At 47.2% G+C, this 25,423-nt stretch overlaps 1 long non-coding RNA gene across 3 annotated transcripts in view; it reads left to right on the forward strand.

Moving 5' to 3' along the window:
• The window catches only part of LOC117723396 (uncharacterized), a 56,212-nt gene extending 35,202 nt beyond the window's left edge, over positions 1-21,010 (forward strand). For 2 of the 3 annotated variants that reach the window (XR_013104810.1, XR_004608656.2), the window contains 3 exons: positions 3,828-3,915; positions 18,394-18,744; positions 20,641-21,010. This is a non-coding gene — a long non-coding RNA (uncharacterized LOC117723396). Of the gene's footprint in view, positions 1-3,827; positions 3,916-9,786; positions 9,903-18,393; positions 18,745-20,640 lie in introns of all 3 variants that reach the window. The other variant, XR_013104811.1, reaches the window with a different exon arrangement.
• Positions 21,011-25,423: the final 4,413 nt, after the last annotated feature.

A 25,423-nucleotide genomic window follows, 5' to 3' on the forward strand; every position in this document is an offset into this window, starting at 1 on the left:
CTGATCTCTCTGGGTCATCAGCTTATGTCTACCCCTGTACTGAAATCTCACTTTAGGCAAAAATCTACAGTTGTCTTTCATTCAGCTTTAAATTCTGCCTCCAAACTGTGCTCTCCCAGGCCAAAGGACCGCTGGGCAGCTTGTGTAGCAACAGCCATCTTGTGCCCGGAGCTGTTTGCAGGGACACTTCCACACCATAGTGAAGCTTGCAAGCTTATTAAGTCCTTCCTAACTCAGTACCCCTGCGTTCTGTAGTAGTCGACATCTGTGGCATATAGAATATTCCCAGGTTGTTAGGGACAGACTTCTGATTGACCATTTTTTTTTCCATATTTCAGTCTGTTTTATTATTAGTGTTTGGAAATGTTTCCCATTGGTATCCTCTGCCTGGGTTCTTACCATCTTCACATGCCGTGGTTCTGTTATTAAGAGCACAAGCCATTGAAAAGGTTTCATCGGCAGTACACAGATGGCCGTGTTTTGTAGCTATGACGTGGCTAATGGTCTTTTGAAATTTATGTTGACTTACTGTTTAATTTAGTCATTGTACTGGCGAGTTTTATATCGTCTTGATACAAGTTATAGTCGTCGGGGAAGAGAGAACCTCAGCTGAGATAGCATCACCAACAAACTGGCCTGTGAGCAAGCCTTTGGTACATTTCATTGATGGTGTGAGCAAGCCTTTGGTACATTTTATTGAAGGTGTGAGCAAGCCTTTGGTACATTTCATTGAAGGTGTGAGCAAGCCTTTGGTACATTTTATTGATGAATTAATGGGGGGGAGGGGGTCCGGCTCACTATGTGTCAGCCCTGAGCAGGTTGTTCACAGTTGTATAAGAAAGCAAGCTAAGCAAGCCATGGGGAGAAAGGCAGTAAGCATCTCTGTGTGTCTTCCGCTTCGGTTCCTGTCTCCACTTTCTTGCCTTTCTTGCTTTTCTTCAAGGTGGACTGTGATGGGGACATGAAAGCTAAACTAAACCTTTCCCCCCCAGAGTTGCTTCTGGCCATGGTATTTTATCACAGCAGTAGAAACAGTAAGTAACGCAGTCATCTTGAGCTAGATAATGGTGTCCTTGGGAGACTTCTGTGCACATTGTCTCATCCTAATCTTCTATCTGTGAGGGTTTGTCAGCCTCACAGGGAGATGAGGCGCGTGAGTCTAAAATCCTAATCTCCTCACTACCATTGGACTAACTGTGAATCCAAACCAGGCCTGGGCCACACCAGGAGATGTGGCAGCCATCAAAAGGGTATCAGAGATGCACTCACCTCCCCCTCCCTCTCTGGAGCATCAGTGGCCTCCAGGCATCCATGACAGGGGCTCTGTGGGTGTCTGAGGAGGTGGTTTCAGTTGTGCAGGCCACACTTCACCAAATGACTTGAGTAATACAAATTGGAGTGAAACTTGAGTCATTTGAGTAATACAAATGACTTGTTGTGAGAGTGAAGATTAAGTAAAGGTACATTGTGACCGGTCACAATTTCTAAACAAATCTTCCTGACTGATTGAGGCCTGACACTGCCAAAGCTGCTGCTATTACTGAGCATGTGGGAAAAACAAGACAAGACAACGGGGTTCTTGAATGCCTGCCTTCGAGTTGCTGGATCTCTAGAGTGTGATGGGCGCAGGTATGCTGCTCTTAAGATGTGCCCCTACCATGTCACCCAACAGCTGCTGCTGTGTTCAAACCCCACCGGTTCTCTAGTGTTTAGCAAAACAGAGGGGGTCTTTTATCCATATGGAGTGGTGGGTTTTGCTGGCTCTTCAGACATTATCTTTTGTAAGTGCTTAGCTGTGGTAAGTGGGAAAAGAATGTCTCTTTTAAATTTAGTAAAGAGCATTTCTGTGCATATGTGCTCTGCCACAGGCACACTTAGGTGGTAATAGAAATACCATGGAAAAGCAAACCCTCGGCTTTCAGCGCCATGAAGCCTGAGGCTTCCTTCTCTCGTCCCTCCTGGGGAGATGGTTAGGAGAATGAGAGGCTTCTCCAGTCTGCGTTGATAAGCTTGCTTGCTGTAAAATGTCAATTCTTTTTTAGGCTCTGGATCACACTGTAATAAATGTGAATGTAAGCAAGCGTGCAAGTGCTTTCTAAGCAGTCCTTGCTTCTACAATCACATGCGTTCTTTTATTTAGTAAATGTCAGTGAGAGCTGAGGAGGGGGCAGTGCCATTTGCATGATGTGCACTACCCAGGGCAGAGTCCAGCAGCTGAGCAGGCTTGCCCAGTGACCTGAGAGTCAAACAAACTCAATCTCCTGGGTCCCACAGTGACCTTCCCTGGATTAAGAGAGTGGATGTCTTTAAGAGAGATATGAGATAAGAATTCCACAGCTTTGCTAGGACAGACCGGGCATGCCTGGGGATGTCTGTGTCTCTGCACTTGAATAGGCTCCTCTTTTAGGATGTTATTCCTATGTTGTCCCAGTATGACCAATGACCATACTAATGAAGACACATCCAACCAATTATGGCAGGATTTATGCTTTTAAAAACATTTGATTATCAATTCAGGTAATAGGTCACAGGGAAGAAAGATAACACAGAAATATAATATGTGTATGGGAGTCTGAGGAAGACCCCAAGGGAGGGTGTATTGTTGCCGAGTACAGCCATATCAAGGGCCTGTTGCCTCAGACCCATGGAAGCAGACAAAGCCTTCCTTGGGGTGAAGCTCAGAAAAAACCCTTCCCCTGGTCTCAGTTTGAATGTTGGCAGTGTGTGCAAAAGCTATCAACCATGGCGTCCTCCTCCCCAGTGACTGCAGCCTGAGACTGTCCTGCTGAGACTAGCTAGCCCCGCCCACTGTGCTGCACAGGACGCAGTGAGGCTATGGCAGGCTGTTGAGTAGTTGGTGCTGCTCCAGCAGAGCTTGGCCCACCCAATCCCAGCTTGTCTGTGCATCTGTGGTTCTTCACTCCCTCATCCCCAGCCAGATTTCCAGGACCAAGCCTTGCAGGACACAGCTGGTAGGGTCTGGTCACCTGGGCTCAAATCCAGCTGCACTTCTCTCGTGGTACCAGGCTAGTACTCAACCCCTCTCTGCCTCAGCTCCCTCCTCTGTGAACAGGGACACCAGGAGCTCCCCAGAGGCTGGTTAAGTGAGTTCCTGCATATAAAAAGAACCCGTACTTACCACGGAATAATGCCAACTTGTGGGGCTTGTATTTTAGGCATTAAGAAAATATTTTTACAACTGAAATATCAAAAAAGGTGGAGACACTGGGGAATTCTTTGGCTTTAGAAGGTGAGTGTGTCCCAGCTGACAGTCAGATGCCATCTGACATTAAGATGTTCCTCTCCAGGCCTATGCACCTCTGCTTCACCTGGGGAAGATGCTTAAAGGTATCAAGAGTTTGGGTTTTTTTTTTTTATTATAATAAATCAAATTCTCATCCCCTCCTTCCTGTCTCAGTATGTTGCTTTCTCTTATGCTACGTTCTGTAAATGTATTTCTCTTCCTAATTTGGCTCTGTTTTTAGATCTAGCTGTGAATTCTTTATTCTCTCACATAGACATATGACAGTGGGGGAGGAGAGCATGCATATTTCCTAAATTTTCACCAAAAAAAAAAATCTGTCTTGCTATCTCCAAAGAGCGGAAATTCAGGGAGGAGCATCCAGTAGTCTCAGCTCCCTTCAAACTGTATTGAGTAGCGTGTTCAATAGGCCATGCACATCGATCAGATATTTGTCCTGAGCACAGTGAAGGCTTCAGAGGTGTGAGATGGGGCGTATTTGTGTGTACAGAGGGGATTCCACATCCTTGGGTAGCTCTGGGAGCCGTTGATACTTCACACACGTTCACTGTGTTTTGTCTTACAGGCTTCTGGAATCCACTTTGTCCATAGAGTGGCTAGAAGCCCCTGAATTGTATTTCTGGAGGCAGCCCTAACCAGCCACTGCCAGGAAGGTGAGTGTGAGTCCAGCTTTCTCACTGTGGGCTACAGAAACTCGGGGACACTCGGTTTGACTTTGCCCAGAGCTCCCCTGTGATCCAGCAGCAACCTTCCATTCATGGGATGTAAGGAGATTCCCCTACAGCCGCCTCCTGACCCTGTCTCCTCTCCCTGAGTTCCCCCGGCACTTCCACCTCTCAACCAACCACTCACTTCAAAGTGCTTGGTTCTAGATCTCTTTTGGGGCTTCCAACCTAAGACTGTACTCTTTCCACAACAAAAGTCTTAAGTTTAGTTGTGCCAAAATCACCGTGGACCCTAAGTTGATAAGACAATTTTTTTTTTTTTTTTGCCAAACTCCTGTTTGGACAAACATTTGGAGCTAAGTGCATCATGAATGCATACTTACTACTATGTAGCCCTTATCGGAAGTAATCTTGAACCATGACTACCTGTTCCCTCCCTGATTTGTCCTCCTTCAGTTCAGGATACCCAGGTCATACTAGAGGATGGAGAGGATAGGAGGAGCTTGGCATGGTATGCTCAGAACACTGGAGTGTGTGCTTTCTGAGTATGGATAGGCCCCAGCGACTATCCATTCTCAGTGGATAGTGGGGTGGGGGGACAGGTGAGTACTTAGTCGGTTTCCTTTGGGCTCTTGAGACAGGGACTTACTCTGCAATCCAAATCTGTCTGGAAGTCTCTACAGAGCTCAGGTGAATCTCAGTCTCATAGAAGTCCTCCTTTCCCAAGCCATCTGAGTACCAAGATTCCAAGTGGGAGCCACCAGGCCAAGCCATCTCTTCCACTCAGGCCTAGCTAACAAAGGCTTTGCTGTTTTCTAGAAGCAGCCTGAGTAAGGCAGTGCCATTCCAGGCTCAGAAAACACTTGCCCTCTCACAGTTCCCACTAATGGGTAAATCAAGTTTTACCTTAAATTACCTTAAGGTAAAGGGTTTATTATTAAGAATAAGGGTATCCCTTGCAGCTTCTTCCAGGATACCACCCTGTCCCTTGGTGATCCAAGATCCTATTACATGTCCAGCTTGGCCCCTTCCTTTCTCCTCCATTGTCTTACTTGATCACCTTTGGATGCTCACACACAGGACACCAGCAGAGGCCACATGACTGGATCAGAGCAGATTAGCATTGGGGAAAAAAATTTAATCCTGGTAGAAGACAATACGTTTGATTCTACACAAGTGTCCCTTATCCTCCACTTGTAAGGCAATTCCTCAAGAGTGGCTTGTTTTTGTTTTGGAGACACACACTGTCTGTGGGCTGCAGGGCAGTGTGTGCTCAGCCACAAGCTCTCAGACAAAGCCACGGCAGTGCTCTTGTTTACAGAGGTTGCCGTCTGAGAAATTAACGTCTGCTCTTGCTCCGTAATTAGGAAAATTTAGGGCCCTACTGCTCCAAAATCTTGCATTTGAAGTTGTATGTTATCTGGGTTTTCATGAGAATTTGTTGGATTTCTGTCATTAATAACAGGCGTAAACCCAGCAAGCAGCAGGGCGTGCGTTACATTTAATCAATTTGCTATCTGTATTCATGATGCACGTCCTCCATTTTGAGTCATGAAAAATTGAGAGGCCATTGCAAATAGAAAGAGCATCGTGGATTACAAATGATGTAACCAGAGCAGAAGCACTGTTAATTGGTCAATTGTGCTTGTCAGCCCATTTAAAGTGATTAAGGCAGGAAGATTAGAAAGGACATGAATGTGCTTGGGAATGGGAACCCAAGAACACTGGGGATCCATTCAGTCCTCAGTGCCCAGAAGAATGCAACAAAACCAAACGCTGTTTGTTCCAATTTTACTCAACAAATAATGGATGAGTGCACTCCATGTGCCTTAGACTGTGATGAACACAGCCGAAAGCAATGCAGATGCTGTCTGTGACCTCAGGATGACATCTCAGTGTGTTCAGAGCAGATGGACGTACAGTGTGATCTCCTTAGTATAAGGCCACAAAACCCTAAGGATACTACAGGTGTGTAAATGGTGGCTTGGGAGGAGGTGTCTCTTAGGAAGCAACATCTGAAGGGAAGTGAAGATGAAGATCTAAGGATGAGAAGGTTTAGGTCCAGCATCCCAGTCCCCACCCACCATCAAAGAAGGAAAGAGAATTTCTGTAGATAGCACCTGATGACAGATGCCTTTACTTGGCATGTCGGATTTTACAGTGGTTTTCTTGGGCTGGTGGATGGCACAGCCCTCCCTCAGGATGCTGGGCAGTAGCAGTGACCCACAGTCAGCCATGTAAACATGAGGGCACATGCATGTTCAGAGCATTTTAGACACAGGCACTCCACCAATCCTGTAAGCTGTTCAGCACTTTCTTCACAAAGGCTTTGTGTTGGAGATCTCAGCCCAGCATTAGGCTAAGGAAAGCTCTCTGTCATTAGGAGCCAGGAATCCTGTAGGTTAAGGGTGATAAAGGCATTCCTAAGATAGTCCTAACTTGGTTTATTGGGATGTAACCCCTTCATAAATTGATATATGAGGGGTTTTTGGTTTTGTTTTTGTTTTGTTTACTTATGGACTTAGGTGAAACTCAACCTAATGGGATGACTTCCCAGGACCAGAAAGCCCACTCTGTCACTTCTCTTGTGTGGACCCTTCTGTCATAGCTGTTCGGTTTAAGTAAACACATGGCCTCATTCACCACTGTAATCACGTCCTTCACACTCAACCAGGGCACACAGATGAGGTGAGGTGAGGTGAGGTGAGGTGAGGTGAGGTGAGGTGAGGTGAGGTGAGTCTGGCCTCTGCTTCTCGTCCACACTACCCTTTTCCAGCTTTTCGATTGTCTCACCTTCAGGTCATCTGACCTTACCCCTGCATCTCTGCTGTCTGTGATCCTTAGAAACCCAGTCCTCAGTGGCTCAGACACCTCCTCAGGGAGCCCCTGCCACCAGGGCTCCATGCCCAGGTCCTCAGCAGAGCTTTGCTTTGCTCTGCTCGGTGTATCTGTTACAGCCTGAATAACGTGCTCTATGCTAACCCAGTTCTCGGTATCATCTGCACTGCGTTCTAAGTGCCATGAACTCCAGTATGTATCACTCATGTTCAGTTTTGTGTCTACATGCCTGCAACATGCCTGCACTGTGGAGGGCCTAGGGAAGCTGGAATGGATCAATGAAGGACCATGTGAAGAGGAAGGCTTGGACTGTTGGAGTTCAGCTTTTGTGTGCAGAGAGCTATTTAAATATTTTACAGAGACCCACATAGAAGAAGTGGATATTCATTCTGACCAGGTGGTGACCAGGTGGCATTAATATTTGCGCTGTTTGGCTTCACACAGTACAGTCTATCAGCATACACTTCTAAGCCCCATGCTAGGTCTTCTCAACACATTGACTGGCTTCAACTGACTGAAGTGCTGTGGCACTCTCTTTACAAGATGAGACCAACCCAGATGAGGTGTGGTGATTGAGCAACACAGCAAACCTGCTGTATGAGATTGACAGTCTAGAACTTTGTGCAGAGCATCTGGGCAGTTTGGCAGGAGAAGGTTCTGGGTGGGATGATACAGTACTTCATGCATATAACTCACAGTGGACTTGTGAGTCTGTTTTGTTTCTGACCCCATAGCAGGTGCCAGAGATGCCAAATGGAGGGAGGCCATGCTGCTCAGCTGCTGGCAAGAGCTGGCAGTCTTTGGGAGTTGTTCCTGCACCCACCCTTATATTAGAATCTCTGGGAGAGGGGTTTAGGTCAGCTGAGTCAGGATATTTGGGACAGAGATTTCACATCTGTCCAGAATGTTTCAAGTTCTAAGCTCCGCTTATAAACAGTCAGGTTGAGACCTACGGGTCTGTCAGGAGAATGGCTAAAAAGAGCAAGACCATAAACCAACTGGAGAATTTCCATAGATGGCAGGCATGAGCCCAGCAATGGAGGCATGTTTTCTTGGTGTGTACCTGTACACAGAAAGCAGGGTTGGTAGTGCTCCAAGGATGGTTGCACAGCAGATAAACATCACACTTCCCTATCGCCTACCTCCAAGGAACTGATTTTAAAATTGTACACAGCATTCATCCAACAATTACTTTCCGTCTATGGGGCCAAGTTGAGTGGCCATAGCTTTCTTTTAAGCCAAGTATTGAATGTTGGATACTTCACCAAATAAAGAATTTTTATTAAGACCTAGTCTTTCCTAATTATGGAAGCAAATAGGCCCATGGTGTGGGTATGGGTAATAGCTGGATTTATGTTATTCAGTTGGCCGTGAGTTTTGAAGGTAAAGACAGCTGTGAGCCTCTGCAATCGTCCAGCGTAGTGATAAAATGTGATGTTTGCGAGCACTGGCTGCATTCCAATATGCTCTTCACAGAAGCAAGCTAGCATGTGCTAAGAAATTCCACACACAGGAGGAATGCTTCAGCCAGTGCTTCCATTCTGTGAATTCACTGTGTCACCTGTGACACCAAGGAGAGTGGTCCTGGATCGGCTATTCATCCCACTGGTCTCCTTGAAAGCCATGGGTATCAAGTGACAGGAACCATAGTTTTAGAAAAACCTTAGACGTAATTATTAAAGAACACAGCGTTTAACCAAACACAAAGATGACTCACAAGGGCCATAAGAGGAGTGCCATGTGTATATCGTAGCCCCTCGTTGGGAGTGGAGGCAGCCATCAAGCTAGGGTCACAGGAATACCTTCTCAGTACATGTGGCTCCTGAGGAAGACTTGCCAGTTGGTGGCTCTCAAGGCCGTGCTCCTCCCTATGAAGTACAGTTCTGTGTGGACAGCTGTCTGTTTGCTGCAGTCACACAGGGGCTTGAAACATACCTGTAACCTAAGATGCTTGGGCAGGAAGTGGGATGCGGATAAGACTGAGCATATGTGCACTTCTGAAAGAACTCTGGGGTAAATCTCATGTGTACCAGAGCCGGGAAGTGCTGGCGTCCTCTAGGTGAATGGCTAAAATAGATAACAAGGGAAGTCACCTGGGGTGCATACCCCACGAATCCCAGTATCAGTAAAGGACAAGGACTTCAGTGGGCAGGATGAACCCGTGCCCAGGCAAACATCCCATCCCTTTGTTGACTTATTGATCCCTAGTCCTGCAGAAATGACACAAAGCAGGATCAGGTAGCCATGGAGTGTGGACTTTACATTTCTGCACACACTTGGCTTTCTGGTCCCTCCTGAGTCAGAAGTTAAGCCTGTGCAGCTCAAACACAAGTGCACCTGCATGAGTGCTTGAGAGCTTTGGGGCTTCACATGCTGTGGTCTGAGCCTCACTGCAAAGTCCCATAAGACTTGTATTGGTCCCAAACTACTTGTGTGATGTCACAGCTCCATCTTCTCCAGAGCTCCGGAGCAGATCCATAAGGGAGTATGGAGCATCCCTGAGGAGAGCTGGGAAGACACTCCAGGGCTTGTCCTGACTTGGGGTAGCTATAGCTATGGAGTGGAAAGTCCACCACAAGCTGGGAGGGAAGAATAGAAAGATGTGTTTATGTTCCATGTGGGTTAGCCTCTCACAACCTTGGGCTCCAGGCCCAGTGTCCTGAGGAGCTGTCTGTAGGCAGTGATACATCACACACAGGCTGAGAGCAAGTACAGAGCAGATCAAAGGCACCATGGTCTGCTATGACAGTTCATGTTTGCTCCAAATGACAAACATGTCTCCAAAACTCCATCAGCTGTCATCTGGATTTCAACGTGGGCTTCCACCTCGCCCTTCTCCCATGAGGTCCTCCTCCTCTTCAGTGTCATTTCCTTGTTTCTACTGGTTTTTAGTTCTCATTGCCACCAGAGGGGAGTTCTAGAAGACGTGGTGAAGGAAACGAAACAAAAGGGCCACTTTGTCCTTAACTGTGCATGGAAGATGCTGGTGGTCAGACACAAAGACAGCCTATCCTATTCTAGGGGCCTCAGAATGGAAAGTGGTCTCGAGGATGCTCTTGTTTGGCTGTCCCAGTCCATTGACTTTCTCCATTGATGCGGCAGTAGCCCTGGCATCATATCCTTATGTGCTCGTGTTGGTAAGTCACAGGGAGATAATCTCTAATACTTTAAGGACAAAGTTTTCAAGAACAACTTGTCTTAACTTTGCAACCAAGGAGGGACTTGCCCATGATGTGACACCTTTCTACTTAGCTGTAGAGGAGCTGGGGATCTGGGTGTGTCCTCTGTCCACCAGCCCCTGTTAAAGGAGGTTCTCCAGCTGGTCTTCTCCCTCGCTCTAGTGTGCTACCAGCTCCTGACCATGGAGGCTGGCATTACAGGTTCTTTCCCTTGTGCTTGTCAGTAGTTACTGTTTTATCACTGTGACAAAGGACCTGACGGAAACTATTTAAAGGAGTACAAGTTTCTCTTGGGTCCTGGTTTCAGGGGTGTCAGTACATCATGGTGGGAGAGTATGGTGGAGCAGAGCAGTTTGCATATTAGTGGGCCAGAAACTGGAAAGAGGGCATTCAGGAAGGATTCAGGTGAGATATAGTCCCAAGCCCATTCCCCAGTGACCTGCTTCCTGTATCCAGGCCCCACCTCCTACTTGCCACCACTTCCCGGTAACAGTATTTCATTCGAATACCTCGTGTTCTGATCACCACTGGAAATTCTTCTCATACAAAGTCATGCTCCACTAGCCCTCTGGACATCTCTTCATCCAATTACCTAGACAAGATCAGCCATCACCAAGATTGAGGAGATGGCTCACTTGGTAAAATAAGACACAAGCATGAGGACTTGAGTTTAAACCCCAGAACCTAGGAGAAGTAGCAGCTGAAGAAGAAGATGTAGGAGGAAGGGGAGGAGGATAAGGGGGAGGAGGAAGAAGAGGAGGGGGAGGAAGAAGAGGAAGGGAAGGAGGGGGAGGAGAAGAAAAGAAAGAAGCTGCAGCTGTATGTACTGAGGTCCTTGTGTGGAGGAGGCAGAGATAGGAGGATCTCTGGAGCTTTCTTTTCTGCCAGTCTTCAAACATCAGTGGGTTTCAGGCACAGTGAGAAACCTGGTCTATAAAGTGGAGAGTGATTGAATAATAAACCTGACGTGAACACATACCCATAAATCATACATACATCACATACATGGAGAGAGAGAGAGAGAGAGAGAGAGAGAGAGAGAGAGAGAGAGAGAGAGAGAGAGAGAGAGAGAGAGATATTAGCCATCATTCCTTTGGACTATAGACTGAGTTCAGGTTTTAAAGGGGAAGAAGACAGACATGGAGGATGTTCTAGGTAAGTTTCTGTTGCTGTGATCAACCCGGTGACAAATGCACAAAGAAACTTGGGGAGGAAGGGATTTGTTTGAGCTTACAGCTCTCAGGCCACTCTCCATCACTGAGTAGAGTCAAGGCGGGAACTGAAGCAGAAGCCGTGAGGGAGTGTACCTAATCCTCATGGCTTGCTCAGCCTGGTTGCTTGGGTTTTTTTTTTTTTTTTTAAAGTGATTTATTTTTATTTTCTGTGTATGTGTCCTCTTCCTCTCCTTACTCCTCCCACAATAGCTCCTCCCAAATTACTGAGTTTATTGTAAAATGTAGCAGGGGAAGTATCCCACTACATAGCTGTGTTGAGATGACATAAAAAGTAGCCAGCACACCATCTAACAGACAGCAAAGCCAAGACAGCCTCCAGTCCTGCTGCTGTCACTTCACCCTATCCTTCCTAGGACCAGAGAGGATGCTGCCTGCTGAGGAAAGCCAAGAGGAGCCCGCCTCTATTGAAATGTAAAAATTACACTTTGCATATCAAAAGCATTATTGTGTTTCACTATGCATCTCCAGATTCTTCTTGCAAAACATTGAAGCTTAGCTCATAATTTGATGATAAAATATTGATTATTTATCCACAGCAGCATGCAGAGGTTCGAAGCACGTAAACAGGATGCCCACCCTGCATTATTTTGTATTTTAAGTCAATATGAAGATAGACATTCTACCCTTGGGACGAATTTTGATAAAATACTTTTGTCCGTAAAAAGATAATAATGTCAGAGTGTGTTCGTTCCTCCTATTGGTCTGGCTTCTGCTTCTCCACACACCAGCAGCTCCTGGTCAGTCTGAATGTTTTTTTATTTAAGTCATGTGAGTGAGAAAAATCAAGGACGTGGTGGGTTGGCAGGGAGCTTCCCACTTACCCCCACACCCGGGATGAGAGGAAATGAAAATAAAGGCAAGCATGACTTACAAACGAATCTGGGAGAAATTTCATTGGCCAGCCTTAGCAACTGCTTGTCTTCTGCTTCCAAGACAAAGAGCAGAAGTGTGGTCCGTCTCTGAGCATCTGCCCTGCTTGCCTACCCAGCAGGTATTGCCACCTGAATCCCAGGTAGAAGCTCTTCCAAATCAGTTCTTTTTTTCTTCTAAATTGCTTATTGGGTATGAATTTTACAAGCGTTACCTGTATTAGCAGTAAGAGTGGAGCTGAAGAGTACTACATGTTTCCAGGCTGCACAGTGAGAGCCACAGCAGGGTGGTAAAGCTGGTGTGGCCCTTTTCAAGGCCACCACTCTTATAGCTGCTGGCAATTGTCAGCTCAGGCATCTCTGGGTTTGTGAGACTAGTTTGATGATCCAGTGGGCATCGTCAAACACAGGATTTCTTCTGTTAGTCTTATGGAATGGGTCACTTCCTTCCGACCAGAAAGGGAAACACAGACACTCAAGATCTTCAGCTTCATTCACTGCTGCATGCCCAGTGTCTGGAGAAACTTACCTGTCTGCTTCACTGATTCATCTCACACACTGAGCTGTGACTAGGCAGTAGGACTCTGGGATTTACCAGTGAACCAAACAGGCATTCGAGTGGGTTCTCAAGAAATAGCTTAATGAATAAATGCTTGGCTACACTGGGTTAATCAGCAACTGCACTAGAAGGAAAAAGGCAATATAAGAAGACTGAAAATTGCGGTTTTAAACAGAGAAGGTAAATGTGAGAGGGGTGGAGGAGCCAGAGGAACCGCTGTAGAGGGGAGGGGCGGAATGTCCAGGCACTTGTAGGAGCCAGTGCCAGCATCCTGGGGCAGGGGTGTGCCTGACTTATTTGAAGAAAAGTGAGTGGCTGGGATGAAGTGAGTTGAACATTCATGATTAAATTAGAAGAGTGAGTCTAAGCTTCCTGGGGTCTCCCTACCCCATCTGTACCACACAGAGTCTCTAGGAAGAGTATACTAAGGACAGCACCCTGGACAAAGCTGCCAGGGAGCAACAAGCCTAGGATTTTTCAAGTAACAAAGCCACTTGTAACTAACCGGCAATGTCCCAATTGGACCTGGATATACAAATGCTAGGCCTGGGAAACTTGAGAGGCTTTGCCTGTGGTGGGGTTATAAAGACTGCCCCTCGCCCCCAGCTAATTCTGGGGCCCTGGGAAATAAACCCTAGCCTTGGGATAAAGTCTGGAATCTGTCTATATAGGGAAAGCCTACAGTGCTGGCAGGTGAAAAGGAACCTTTCAAATTTGCAATTTTCAAGTGTCAGAATGATATTGTGCCGCTCCTCTGATGCTTGGCCTGAGAAGCAGGTCCTCCTGGTTTCCATCAACACATCTGCTGGGTGAGGGTGGCCTTTGCTCTCTCAACCATCCAGACCCTGGCTGAGAATGCCGGCTCCAACATCGTCTTCCACAGTACCCCACCCCATGTACCTAAGGACAAGACCTAAGGTCTGCATAGTACTTCTAGAAGACTCTATTCTAATCAGAGGCTCTCACAGAACTTCTGTTCAAGGTGTTGGAGAGACAGAAACACACAGGTTGTCCTCTGAAAGGCAAGCAATCTAGCAGACAGGCATCCCTTTAATTCAGCCTATACATGATGCACTTCATGCTAATGCAAGACACTAGGTTGCAGGGCCCAGACTCCTCACCAGGAAAGATCGACATTGACCTGTGAGCACTTATGTATAGCCCATGACATAAGACCCTTTGTGCAACAGTTTCAAAGCAAGAACAGCCAAGATGAGCAAAGAGATTGGTCCTGGCTTAAGCATCTGAGGCCTTAAAGCCCACCCCCAGTGTTATACTTTTTCCAACAAAGCTCACACCTACTCCAACAAAGCCACACCTCCTAATAGTGTCACTCCCTGTGGGCCTATGGTGGCCATTGTCATTCAAACCGCCATACCTCACTCAGCTCATAAATCATGAAGCAGAGTCCTCAAACCTCAAGGTTAGAGCAAGCCTCCACACCTGACCTGCAGACCTGGATACGTTCCCCTGGACGAGCTTCTGTGGACCTGCTTCTCACATGGAGTAAAACTCACTGGGTTCTGGTGGTAAGGGATAACTTCCAAGGCTTGGTCATAAAGACCCTACAACTACTTTACTGTCTGGATGACTCACTGGGGGAAGCAGCTGGCATGACATGAGAATATGGTAACTACTGTGGGACAAAGTCCATATGCTGACAGCCTCAGGCTGCCTGCCCATGGACAGCCAGCATTGAAGTGTCAGTTATGTGAGTGAACCATGATGAAGGGGAGCCTCCTGGCCCACTCACCCTCTGAATGACAACAGCCAGAGTACCATGGCATCTGCAGGCTCTCAAGGCAGAGCCACCCCAGCTGCAGCCCTAAACTAACACCCAGCAAAAGATAGGGTGTCCATTATGCAGTCTGTCCTGTCAGTGGAACTGTTAGACAGCAGTAGATAATTATTCCAAGCAGGTCTCATCTTGATGTGGTCACTTCTCAGATAACTTACATAAGGTCTCCTCCGGCACCATGCATGGACCCTTCTTCAAACCCCACAGAAGCCACTTGTTCTGTATGAAACCTTGTCTTCAAGTACGTGTGTAACTCAGATGTGGAATTCCAGCTTCTCGGAAGCTCAGACAGGAGAATTGCTGTGAGTTCTAGGCCAGCCTAAACTACATAGTGAGCTTCCCATCAGCCTGGGCTACAGAGTAAAACCTGCCTCCAAAACCAAAACAAATGCTATCTACAGCTGTCTCTTCCCCTGGACTCCTTGGAGTGTTACCCCCTCCAGGAAGCCCACTAGATCCAGTAAGGGATCCTTCCTCTGCATGCCTACAAAAGTACTCTCTGCTGTCCCTTCTTGGAGGAATTGCCACATGGCCTCAGAGTACCAGAGCCAAACATGTTTTTTCACCTAAGCTTCAGCTACTAGGAGGCTCAGTTTTCCCACAGATGACCGCCAAGGCTTTGCGGTGGAAAGACTTCAACGCTAACCTAATCCTTTACTCTTTGTGGGATTAGTCAGTGATAGCCTGACCTCATTTTATCTACCTGGTCTTAATGTATTTTTACCCTGAGTTCCTCATCTTATCTGTTTTATCCATGCGTGTGTGTGTGTGTGTGTTCTTCTGTAAATTGCAACAAATTCTTAGTGAAATGAGGCAACACGAGCTCATCTTCCCTGGTCTGGGACATGGGCAGAGATTCCAAGTGCAGGAAGCAGACCTCTTCTGCTGCCCGTGGGTAGCACACTCTGGACATTCCTTTGACTTCTTATCTCCTGCTTCACCTCCCCATGGTGACAACATTCCGACTGACATGTGTGGAGAAAATGCCCTTAAAAGAGTCTCAGCCTCACCATACCTCATCAACATAGTCATCTATATTGAACTGTCGCACACACATGGTCGTCATCCAGATCCAAGGCTTTTGTGTATGGACCCCAGCAACAGAGCTTGCCCTTCCCCAGGGGCAATGCAAGATGGCCAGTTCAAAGTTCAACCACACCAAGGGCACAGACTCAACTGCCACTAACCCCAGAGCACGAAAGAAGTTCACTGACTCGGGGTCCTCGGCATAAGCACCGCCCAACAGCACTGAACTGGAGCAGAAAAGGGTCTTGATTTCTGCGGGCCTAAATGAAACCTCAGGGAGATTACGTTGTAGCAGCTGTCATGGTAAGATGCCAGTGTCATCAGGACTAGCCCACTAACTGCCTACCTCTAGCGTCTGCGAAGCAAACACTCTTTGATTTCAATTAACTTCTCACATCATGGTCAATAGGGGGTGAGCATATGAACAGAAAGGATGCCAGAGGGCTTTCTGTGGTACTCTCATTAAAACGCTAAGCTTCCAGTTTCACATGTATGAGCATATGTACACAAACACAGGCACACACAGTCAAAAGGACTCTTACTATTCCAGGGCCCCACCCATGATGAAGGGAATGCAGATTATGAATTCTGTCTCATAAGTGTGGATTGAGCCAATCTCTAGTCAAGGCCTCCATGGTTTCATTCCACCAATTTGGCACATTGAAGCCCCACAGCTGAGTCAGGGTGGGTAAGTTCCCAAGATCCAATCAAAGAAATGACTCCTGAGCTGGGTAGCACACATCTTGGAAGGCTAAAGGAGGATTGTAAGCCTGAGGCCAGCCTAAGTAACATAGTAGTAAACCCCTCAAAAATAAAAAGAAACACCTACTGTCCCAGGGTTTACAAGAATAACATCATAGTCTGTACATTTTTTGGCAAAATAAAATAAAATAAAATAGTCCTAAGGTAATCCACACCTTAGCCAGCAATGGAGCCACATAGACTAACAAAAGCACAGACTTCCCCATTAGACTGGGAAGCTTAATACTGTCTTTATTGCCCAATCACTTCTAACTATTTTATTAATTAAACTGAAGGATCTGAAGTTTTTACTCCTTAATAAATACAGTGTATCTAATTAACAAAATGTTTACAAACATGAGGACCAGTGGGTGGTAATGAGGCCAAACTTCATCCTACAGAACTGAGAACCACCCAGCCACCACCCGCTGGGCAGGAGAAAGAAGGGACAAAGTCATGCATTCTGTAGTGTCTGGTCACCTGTTATAGCTAGACTTAGAAGGGACAATATCTCTTAGAGTGTGCTTTTTGTCTTAATTCAGTCAAGCCACCGAGAGTGACGAGTCTGGCCCCTAAAGTCAGTATGATACCTGAGTATGATGTCATCAGTATGCGTAGTCAGCTTTTCATCTGCTAAGTGGGAGTTGAAGAGCAGGGAGGGGAGGGCTTACAAAACTGCCCAGTCACATCAGTGCTTTCTCCTTACCTGAGTGTCTCAAAAGTCTAGCGAGAAAGATATCTTTCTCATTTTATAACAAAAATATTGTTTGGAGAGGATTAAAGGATTCACCAAAAGAACGATGTAAAACCAACACGACAGCTGGGTTCAGCACCACGGACAGAGGCAGGTGTCTAGCATCTGCGTGAGCCAATTAAGCAAGGAGTGGGAGTGGGTGCTGTGTCTCTGGGGACAAAGTGGGGCTGGAGTGCAGTACACAAATTGGCATAACTTATTCTTCCTCCATCACCCTGGGCTCTTTAGAATATCTTCTGTCCTCCCATCCAGAGGACATGAGTGCCATTCCCAGTCACCCAGCATTTGTGTAAGGTATGGATGAGTAGACAAAAGGAAAAGTTATCTAAAGCCCATCAAAACCAACTCTTGGAAACACCATGAATAGGCAAAACCCTGAAGTCTGTGCTTACATGTTTCTCATGTGCAGCCTCAAACAGATCCTTGCTTCTAAGAACGATGGTGCTTCCTTTCTCTTTGTGGCTGGCTACCTTCTGATTTGGATTCCATAGCTGCTATGTTTGTCATATCAAAATAGAAGAGCAAACTCATAAACAAACACTCAGATATTTTTCCAAGCTAAGCTTGGAGAGGCACACATCACCTTTGCTCAGATGTCTCTGATCAGAACTCAGTCTTCAGCATTTATAGACATATAGAGGAGATAGCTAGGTAGATAGGTAGGTAGGTAGATAGATAGATAGATAGATAGATAGATAGATAGATAGATAGATAGATAGATAGGCAGACAGACTGATTGACTATAGATGAGTGGGTAGGTGAGTACATAGCTATGTAGATAGGTAGATAGATGATAGGTAGGTGGGTACATAGATGATAGGTAGACAGACAGACAGACAGACAGACAGCAGATAGATATACATACAGGCCTGGCCCAACATTGCTGGGGTTTCTAGTTCAGCCATTGGGCCCAGGTCTGGGGATTTTTAAAAACTATTTTATCTTTATGTGTATGTCTGTGCACCCATATGCATCTCTGGTGCCTCCAGATGTCAGAAGAGGGTGTCGGATCACCTGGAATGTCAGTTACAGGTGATTGTGAGCCACCATGTGGGTATTGGGCATCATACCCAGTACTCCGGAAGAGAAGTGCTCTTGACCACTGAGATGTCTCTCTCTGTCCAGCCTCTCCTCAGGAATATTATTAATATGGAAATTAGAGTTCCTTCCATTGCAAGGAACAGAAAGGGCTCACCAGTCTTAAATAAGATAGTAAGTCACTGGCTTATGTTTGTAAAACCGGATCACAGCATGACCCAGACTTCAACATCTTCCCAGGGACGCCTGAGCTGTCTGTCATTCATATCCTCCATGAAGGTGCTCAGGCAGTCTCCCCCAGTCATGGCTGACAACAGCTCCTGGCATATGTTTTTATCAATGGTCCTAGAGATTTTTTTTTCCATCTTCATAAAAGTAACATGGTATATCTGTTAGCACTAAGTACCCTAATTGGTGCCCGTATTCCAGGTGACCTAAGATGGTGCCCTTGTCCAAGCCTGGGCAGTAGCATCCCTGGATATGGAAGAAGCCTGTTCTATATAGCGCATACAAGCTAAAACAGACACAGGCAGCCCCTCCCACCCCCGAGAGCCACCATACTGCTGTCTCCTGATGGGGAAGACTGGTGCCAGGCAAGCCTCGACTGACACCATCACATCAGCATTGCTCACACTGGCTGTGGGAGGGCTGCAGTCCTGTGAGACGTGATGCTATCTGCAGAGCTGTGGAAGCAGAAGTGTGTCTCCCCACCCAGCCTCTCGGTGCTTCACCCATTCTCTGGTCATGTGACAGCGCAACTCTCCAGGTTCCTGTTAGAAGGTAAGGAGTGTGTTTGGCCCCTTTGCATAGACTTCCCAGCAGTCTTTCTCTCAATATCTTTACCCCATCCTGCAAGGTTAGATCATGCCTCCAAATACCTCAGAGACCTTAGGAGATAACAACTCCTAAAGCCTACTGGACCTCAAGAACCATGGACCAGGAAATCAGTTCAACATCCTGTGGGTATGACCATCATATATGTGAGTGTGAAGGCCTTCATTACCCAAGGAGACTCATCTTGAAGCAGGGCAGCAGCGCTAGGCACAGCTTCTCCAACATCCAGATAGATTCTTCAAGTACTTCATGATAGGATTCCATGCACCATTTTGCATTCTTGAGAAGCAGAACCTGACATGATAGCTTTGTCGACATTTCTCAACGTGGACTCCTTGTTACACGGAGTGCAGCAGTCAGGTTTTGTTCCTTTAAGGAAATAAATACTGAGGCAGGCTACCTAGTAAAGAACAAGATTCAGCTCACAATTCCAGAGGCTGGAAGGCCCACCAGCGAAGTGCCAGATCTGGCAAAGACCATCACATATACAATGGCATCCCGGTACAAGCATGTTGTGGGGAGAACATGTACACATCAAGACCAAAAGTCAGGCTGGGAATGACTAAACTAGATCTTAAAACAACTTCCTTTCACAAGAACTCAATTCTACCAGGACCACCTTAATCCCGTCTGAGATCAGTGACCCAGTGACCTTCTTTTTGGTCACACTTCTTATAAGACACTTCACCTCTTAAGTACCATACTTGGGACAGTTCTCGAACACGTGACCCCTTAGCAGAACAAACTACATCAAACCATAATACAGACTGATGTAGCATTGTATCCTGAGAGAAACTAAAGCATGTAATGTCCGTGTGATTTGGGGAGATGCTGAACTAGTTAGGATTTTTTTTTCTGCAGGATTTCTTTAATATTCTGATGTTTTGTGACTCTAGAACAGTGGTCCTCAGCCTTCCTAATGCTGTGACCCTTTTTTTTATTCTTTCCTACAATATATCCTGACCTCAGTTTCCCCTTCTTCTCCTTCCAGTCCCCCACATACACACAGACACACCTTCCCTCTGTCCAAGATCCACTCCTGCTCAGTTTCCCTTATGCTGAGATTCTTTAATACAGCTCCTCATGTTGTGGTGACCCCTAGCCATAACTACTAGAAGTTGCTACTTCATAACTGTGATTTTGCTAACTGTTAATATCTGTGTTTTCCAATGTTCTTACGTAACCTCAGTAAAATGTCAATCCCTCCCCAAAAGTTGCAACCAACAAGTTGCAAACCACTTTTCTATTTGCAACCAACAAGTTGCAAACCACTTTTCTAGAAAGAAGCAGACTGACATTGGCAGTACTCCCCTGTTTTATTTAACAAAGCCCTGTTTTATTTGTAGCATCCAGGGAAACTTTTCCCAAGATGTGGATTTATGAATTGTCCCCTGGAGAACTGTGTCCTTGGGAAATATATGTAAATGGTGGTGGCTGGGTTTGTGCGGCTGTGAAGAGGTCAGGTAACAGGCTTCTTAAGAGTTCCCAGAGGAGGTGAGGTTGCCGATTTTAGCAGAAAGCAGACTCTTCGCTTGAATTAGAACAAATGAAGTGTCAGTGTTTTTTGCAAAGCTGGTGGCATCTCAGGGTGTCTGGGAGCTGAGAAGTGCTAGACACAGGGGCACTGGAGCTTGCATGCCTGGGGCTGAGTCTCTCTGCTGTACCATTCAGGAGCCCTGCAGACTCGAGGGAGGCACTCTATAAGCATTCTTCGCCCTGAGAGAGAATGAATCTGGACCAGGTGGGGTGTGGGCGGTGTCTGGGAAGTGGAAGAGCCCACCCTGTGGCTGAGGCAAAGGTTGCTCTTGGCATCTCCCTCACAGCCACCTACCTATCCCACAGGGCTTTGCTGGTGGTCTGGAAACCTTCAGGAGGTGCTTCCCCCTTCTTCCCTGCCCTCCTGTGGTAGCTGAGCTAGGTGGCGTGGGACCTTGATTCCTTCCCATCTATACAGGCATCTTCCTGCATCTTCCTGAAGACATTGTTGGTCTCCGCTCCTCGGGCCAACAAGCAACATGGAAACAGATTCAGAGGCCCCACTGTTTGCTGACACTCACAGACTGTCCTTCAGGTCACCCTCTGTGATGTGTCACGGAGGGGGAGCCAATCCTCTAGTGCCTGTTCTATCAGAGTCGGCCTCTGTCTGCATCTGTCACTGCTGATTGCATTTGAATGACTTTGCCTCTTTTTTAAATAAAAGATTTATGCCTTACCTGTCAGAGCCTGCCTTTATTTGAAAATTTAATCTTGTTTCTAGGAGTCTAGATTAACTTATTAGATTTAGGCATCCCTCTCGTGGTGCTGGGAGAGAGGCGGAGCCTGCTTTCTGCACAGGCCTCATTGTCAGCCAGCAAAGGTAGAGGAAGCAACATAGCAGCACACTTGGGACCCTGCTTCTGCAGCAGGGCTTCCTGGGTACCTGGGTCAATGTCCAGGCCCCAGCTCCAGAATCTGTTTTCTGTCAGGGCTATGCATCAAACCCACCCTCTTTCTAGCTTTATGAAAGGACACCACCATTCTAGTGATGGCTATATCAGGTAGTCCCACCCACCTACCCACCCATGTCTTCTTTCTTGACAGAATTGTCCTCTCCTGCTTATGCCACAGGTTGGGTCTTGCATTTGATTCCTGGTGTGTGGGCTGGCACTTAACTCCTCTGACCAGGCCTCAGATCTCCTAGTCTGGTGCTGCCAAATCCCATCTCATAGGCACTTAGCATGAATGCTTTAGGGGAGGGTTCTTAGTGTGCTTCCTGCTACTACACTGAACAGCCTGGAGGATGAATCTAGAAATTTCTTCTACTTGCATGCTAAAAACCGAAGTCCTAGAACTTGACAAGGACATTTAGCAAGGACCTCGGAGCAGCAGCACCCATAGCAGGAGGTGGGAGGGGCCCTTACACAATACATGATGGACCATAATGCATCCCGGGAGTTACAGAACTTAATCTCTAATCACCTGTCATTGGTCTCATAGTCAACCCTCACAAGGGAGTCTAATTTCTGCATGAAGCTCTGGAAGGGGAAGTTAGAGCCATGGTTGAGGCCTTTGGGGCATGCCCTGAGTGTTTCTCTGGACACTTAGGTGACTGCGCCAGCCAGGTGGTGGAGCATAACTCCCTTTGGAGTAAGGAAATGACAATAAGAGGAGCAGTGAGTCCCAAGGTCACAATAGGGTCCAGCACCAAGGCAGCCTGTCCCAATCCAGCTCCCAGCTCCCAGCTCCCTTGCATCAGGGCTATGGCTGAGCTGTGTCTGCCCTTCTTAGATACAAACCCCAGCGCTTGAGAGAAATGTGCACTTGGACAGAGGGTCTTTGGGAAATCGGAAAAGTTAACGAGGTTGTAGAAACTGGCCTTGACCGTCTCTCAGGAAAGGCGGCAAGCCAGAAGCGCTGGCCCTGTATGTCCTCCTCAGAGCTGCCTGTAGTGTGGGCCACTCTGCCCACCAGCCACTACAGCACAAGATGCTCTCCTGGCCTGGGTCTCTCCTCTCCAACCCAACCGGAAGCACAGCGCCTGCAGCCTTGACTTTCCCGCTGCACTCTCGCCATCTGCTGGTCAGGAGAAGAATAGCAACAAGTCTGCACTTGGGATAGTTGCAGCTTCTGCGCCAGTTTGAGCAGGGACTACGCTTAGAGTGTATGCGCGCGCGCGTACACACACACACACACACACACACACACACACACACACACACTCGTGTACCGGTGTGCACCTATAGGCCCACATGCACACGTGCACGCACACGCAGGCGTACACAGGTAACGTGAACACTCAGGCACACATGCATGTGTACACACATAGGCACAAACAAGCAACCACGTGGCCAAGTTGAGCCTTTCCTCGCTTATCTCGCCTTTCTCCCCTAGCTACTCATCCCGAGGATGAGTTCTTGACCTGCACACTTGTCTAGGTCTTGAACGTCTTAAACTCTGGCCACAGCGGATGGGCGGGGGGGGGGGGGTTGTTTGTTTGTTTTGTTTGTTTGTTTGTTTGTTTGATTGGGTGGGAGGTCACACTTCTCTTCTAGTCAGGTTCACCCGATTGTTGGACCAACAGGCGGCAATCTAGAGCAGCTCTTGGTTTCACTGAACTGCCTTGTGGACTGCTGCACACAGAATCGGGACATGCACCTTGGGCTTTGTCACTTAGCAAACTACAAGGGAAGGAAGACACATCACTGTCCCCATAATTCTTCTGCTTGAGCCTTACAAGGTGTTGAGAGGATCCCAGGCCAATAGCCAGGCTGCGGTTGGGATCACAGTCCATACAAGGACTCTAATGGAGTGCACAGGTTCTTACAAAGCTCACAGTGTCCTTACTGATCCCAGCTTGTTTTGAAATGTGGGTGTTTGTTGATCTTAGACTTACATTCACTGTTTCTTACTTTGAAAACGTTGCATTAATGAAAACCGGAAATAAACAGGCCATTTAAATGTCCGTGTTCACAGCCCAAGTCACAATAGCAGAAAATAGAAGAAACTGCCCACCAGGGGGTGAACCGAGAAAGGAAATATGAAAAAGCATACAGTGGAGTATTGTTCAAACAACTGCAGCACAGATGAACCTTGAAGACACTACACTAAGTGAAACAAGCCAGCCACAAGAGACAAAAGCCTGGGGATGACCCCACCGGCTGTAGTTTGGATCTCAAGTGTGTCCCATGAAGGTCCACTTATTAAAGGTGCAGGGAGCAGCCTGTATTGCTATGTAAGGTGGTGGGCCCTTTAAGAGGTGATCAACATAGACAGGGTGCTTAGAGACAGAGTTTCAGTTAGGAAAGATGAAGCCTCGGCATTGGATGGAGGTGCTGGTTTCCAGACGTGTGGATATACTCAACTGCCCTGAAATGTGCCCTTCCATGGTAAAATAACATAGGCTGTTATAGTTTGAATCTGAAACACCCTTTCCCAGAAGTTCACAGTTTGAACATGTGTCTCCAGTGGGTGGTGCCATAGTGGAAAGCTATGGAACCCTTAAGAGGTAGGCCCTGGCTGAAGGTAATACCCACCCCAGGATCAGTCAGTCCTCCACTTTCTACATCCAAGAAATACAGTGAGTGAGCTACTGCCATGGCTCACCTTCCTGGCCTCAAAGGAAGTAGTTGTCAGCTTTGTCACCTTCCCCTGACAGTTAATATTTTCTACAGATTTTTCCAAGCTTGTAGCCACTATGTGACTGTCTCCTCACAATGCCCTATGAACCCTAAAATTTACAGGTCCAAGGAAACTGAGGCAGAGAAGTGAAAAACCCTACCAACATAGGCAACTTGAAGGAAAGTCATGAGTCAGCCCACAGCCTGGCTCCTCCACATACCTAAAGTCTCACGCTGCCAGAAAATGAAGAACTGTGTCCTTTCTTCCACCCCCAAGCTCATCCCAGGCTTCTGCCTGTTCCCCGGTGTAGCTTCTTCCCTGCCACATGCCACTCCAAATGTTGGAGAATTGCCTCCTGCCCCTCAAGTCCCACCCACTGGGTACCTCACAAAACTGGACAAACTTTCTCCCACCTGGGCCCTCACATGTACATTTGGCAGAGAGACAGCTGGGATTCTGCTGGCAACTTGTTTGAGACGGACACACTGGGGGTTCTCAGACCTCCTGCTGCCTCCGGTGGCCTCAGGCAGACACGTGCAACATCTCTGATGACTCCAGCAGAGAAGTCACCCGTTGCCACAGACTGCCATCATGCTGTGATTAGTTAATCACTAAATGCGTGGAGCTTTTAATTAACCACCAGCCCTGCTCGGGCAGCTGTTCCACGCACCACATCTGATCTCAGTCCCAGTCCCAGCTGACAGAGCGCTTCCATCACACAATGACACATGCTGTCATGATGCTGCAGAGACAGCTGCTGCCACAGCTATGGCCCTACTATGAGCCACCAGCTGCAGGAAGGAGAAAAGACGGCTATCCTGGAGTAGGGCCATTGGGTGTGGAAGGAGGAGAGGCTGGTGAAGTCTACACAATGTGAGTGTGGCTTGTGGTATCCTTCCATATATTATAATTAGCTCAACTCAAATGCAAGAGGAAAGGACCTAGTTCTAGCCAGACAGTGAAAGGCTTCAGGCATGGCCGAATCCAGGAGGGAAAGCAAAGACCAGCTGAGTTTGAACTCTCAGAAGAGCTACATTGTCTTCTTGGCATGAGTTAGCTGACTACAGGTGCAGGTAGACAGTACTATGGCCACTTTCTCTTTGCTTCCCTCTGATACGCCTATGTTTGCTTACCTCGGCACCTTGGAATAGGTCTGGTCTTAATTCTACCATCGCCTTATCGGATTTAATCTGAACCATTCAGGCAGATGTTCCTGTTATCCAGTAGCAACAGGATAGTCTAGTTCAATACTAAGGACATCTTAGACTTGATTCTTTCTCCTGGGCTGTCCTGTGCATCCTTACTCCTGGATGCCCCTGAAGTTTCAGCTAGAAAAACTGACAACAAAAATACAACAACTACAGCCCAAAGTCCCTTTGGGTCTGCCTCCAGTGGAATGCCAGTGATGCTCTGAAACAGAGACCAGAAGGCAGACAGGAGCAAGTGGCACTTTCAGCTCATGGGCCGCTGATGGCACAGGTTCAGCGCCTTGAGGCACAGCACATGAGCACCAAAATGGAGGCCCACA

Source organism: Arvicanthis niloticus, chromosome 18 (genome assembly GCF_011762505.2).
Source record: "Arvicanthis niloticus isolate mArvNil1 chromosome 18, mArvNil1.pat.X, whole genome shotgun sequence".
Classification (NCBI taxonomy): Eukaryota; Metazoa; Chordata; class Mammalia; order Rodentia; family Muridae; genus Arvicanthis; species Arvicanthis niloticus.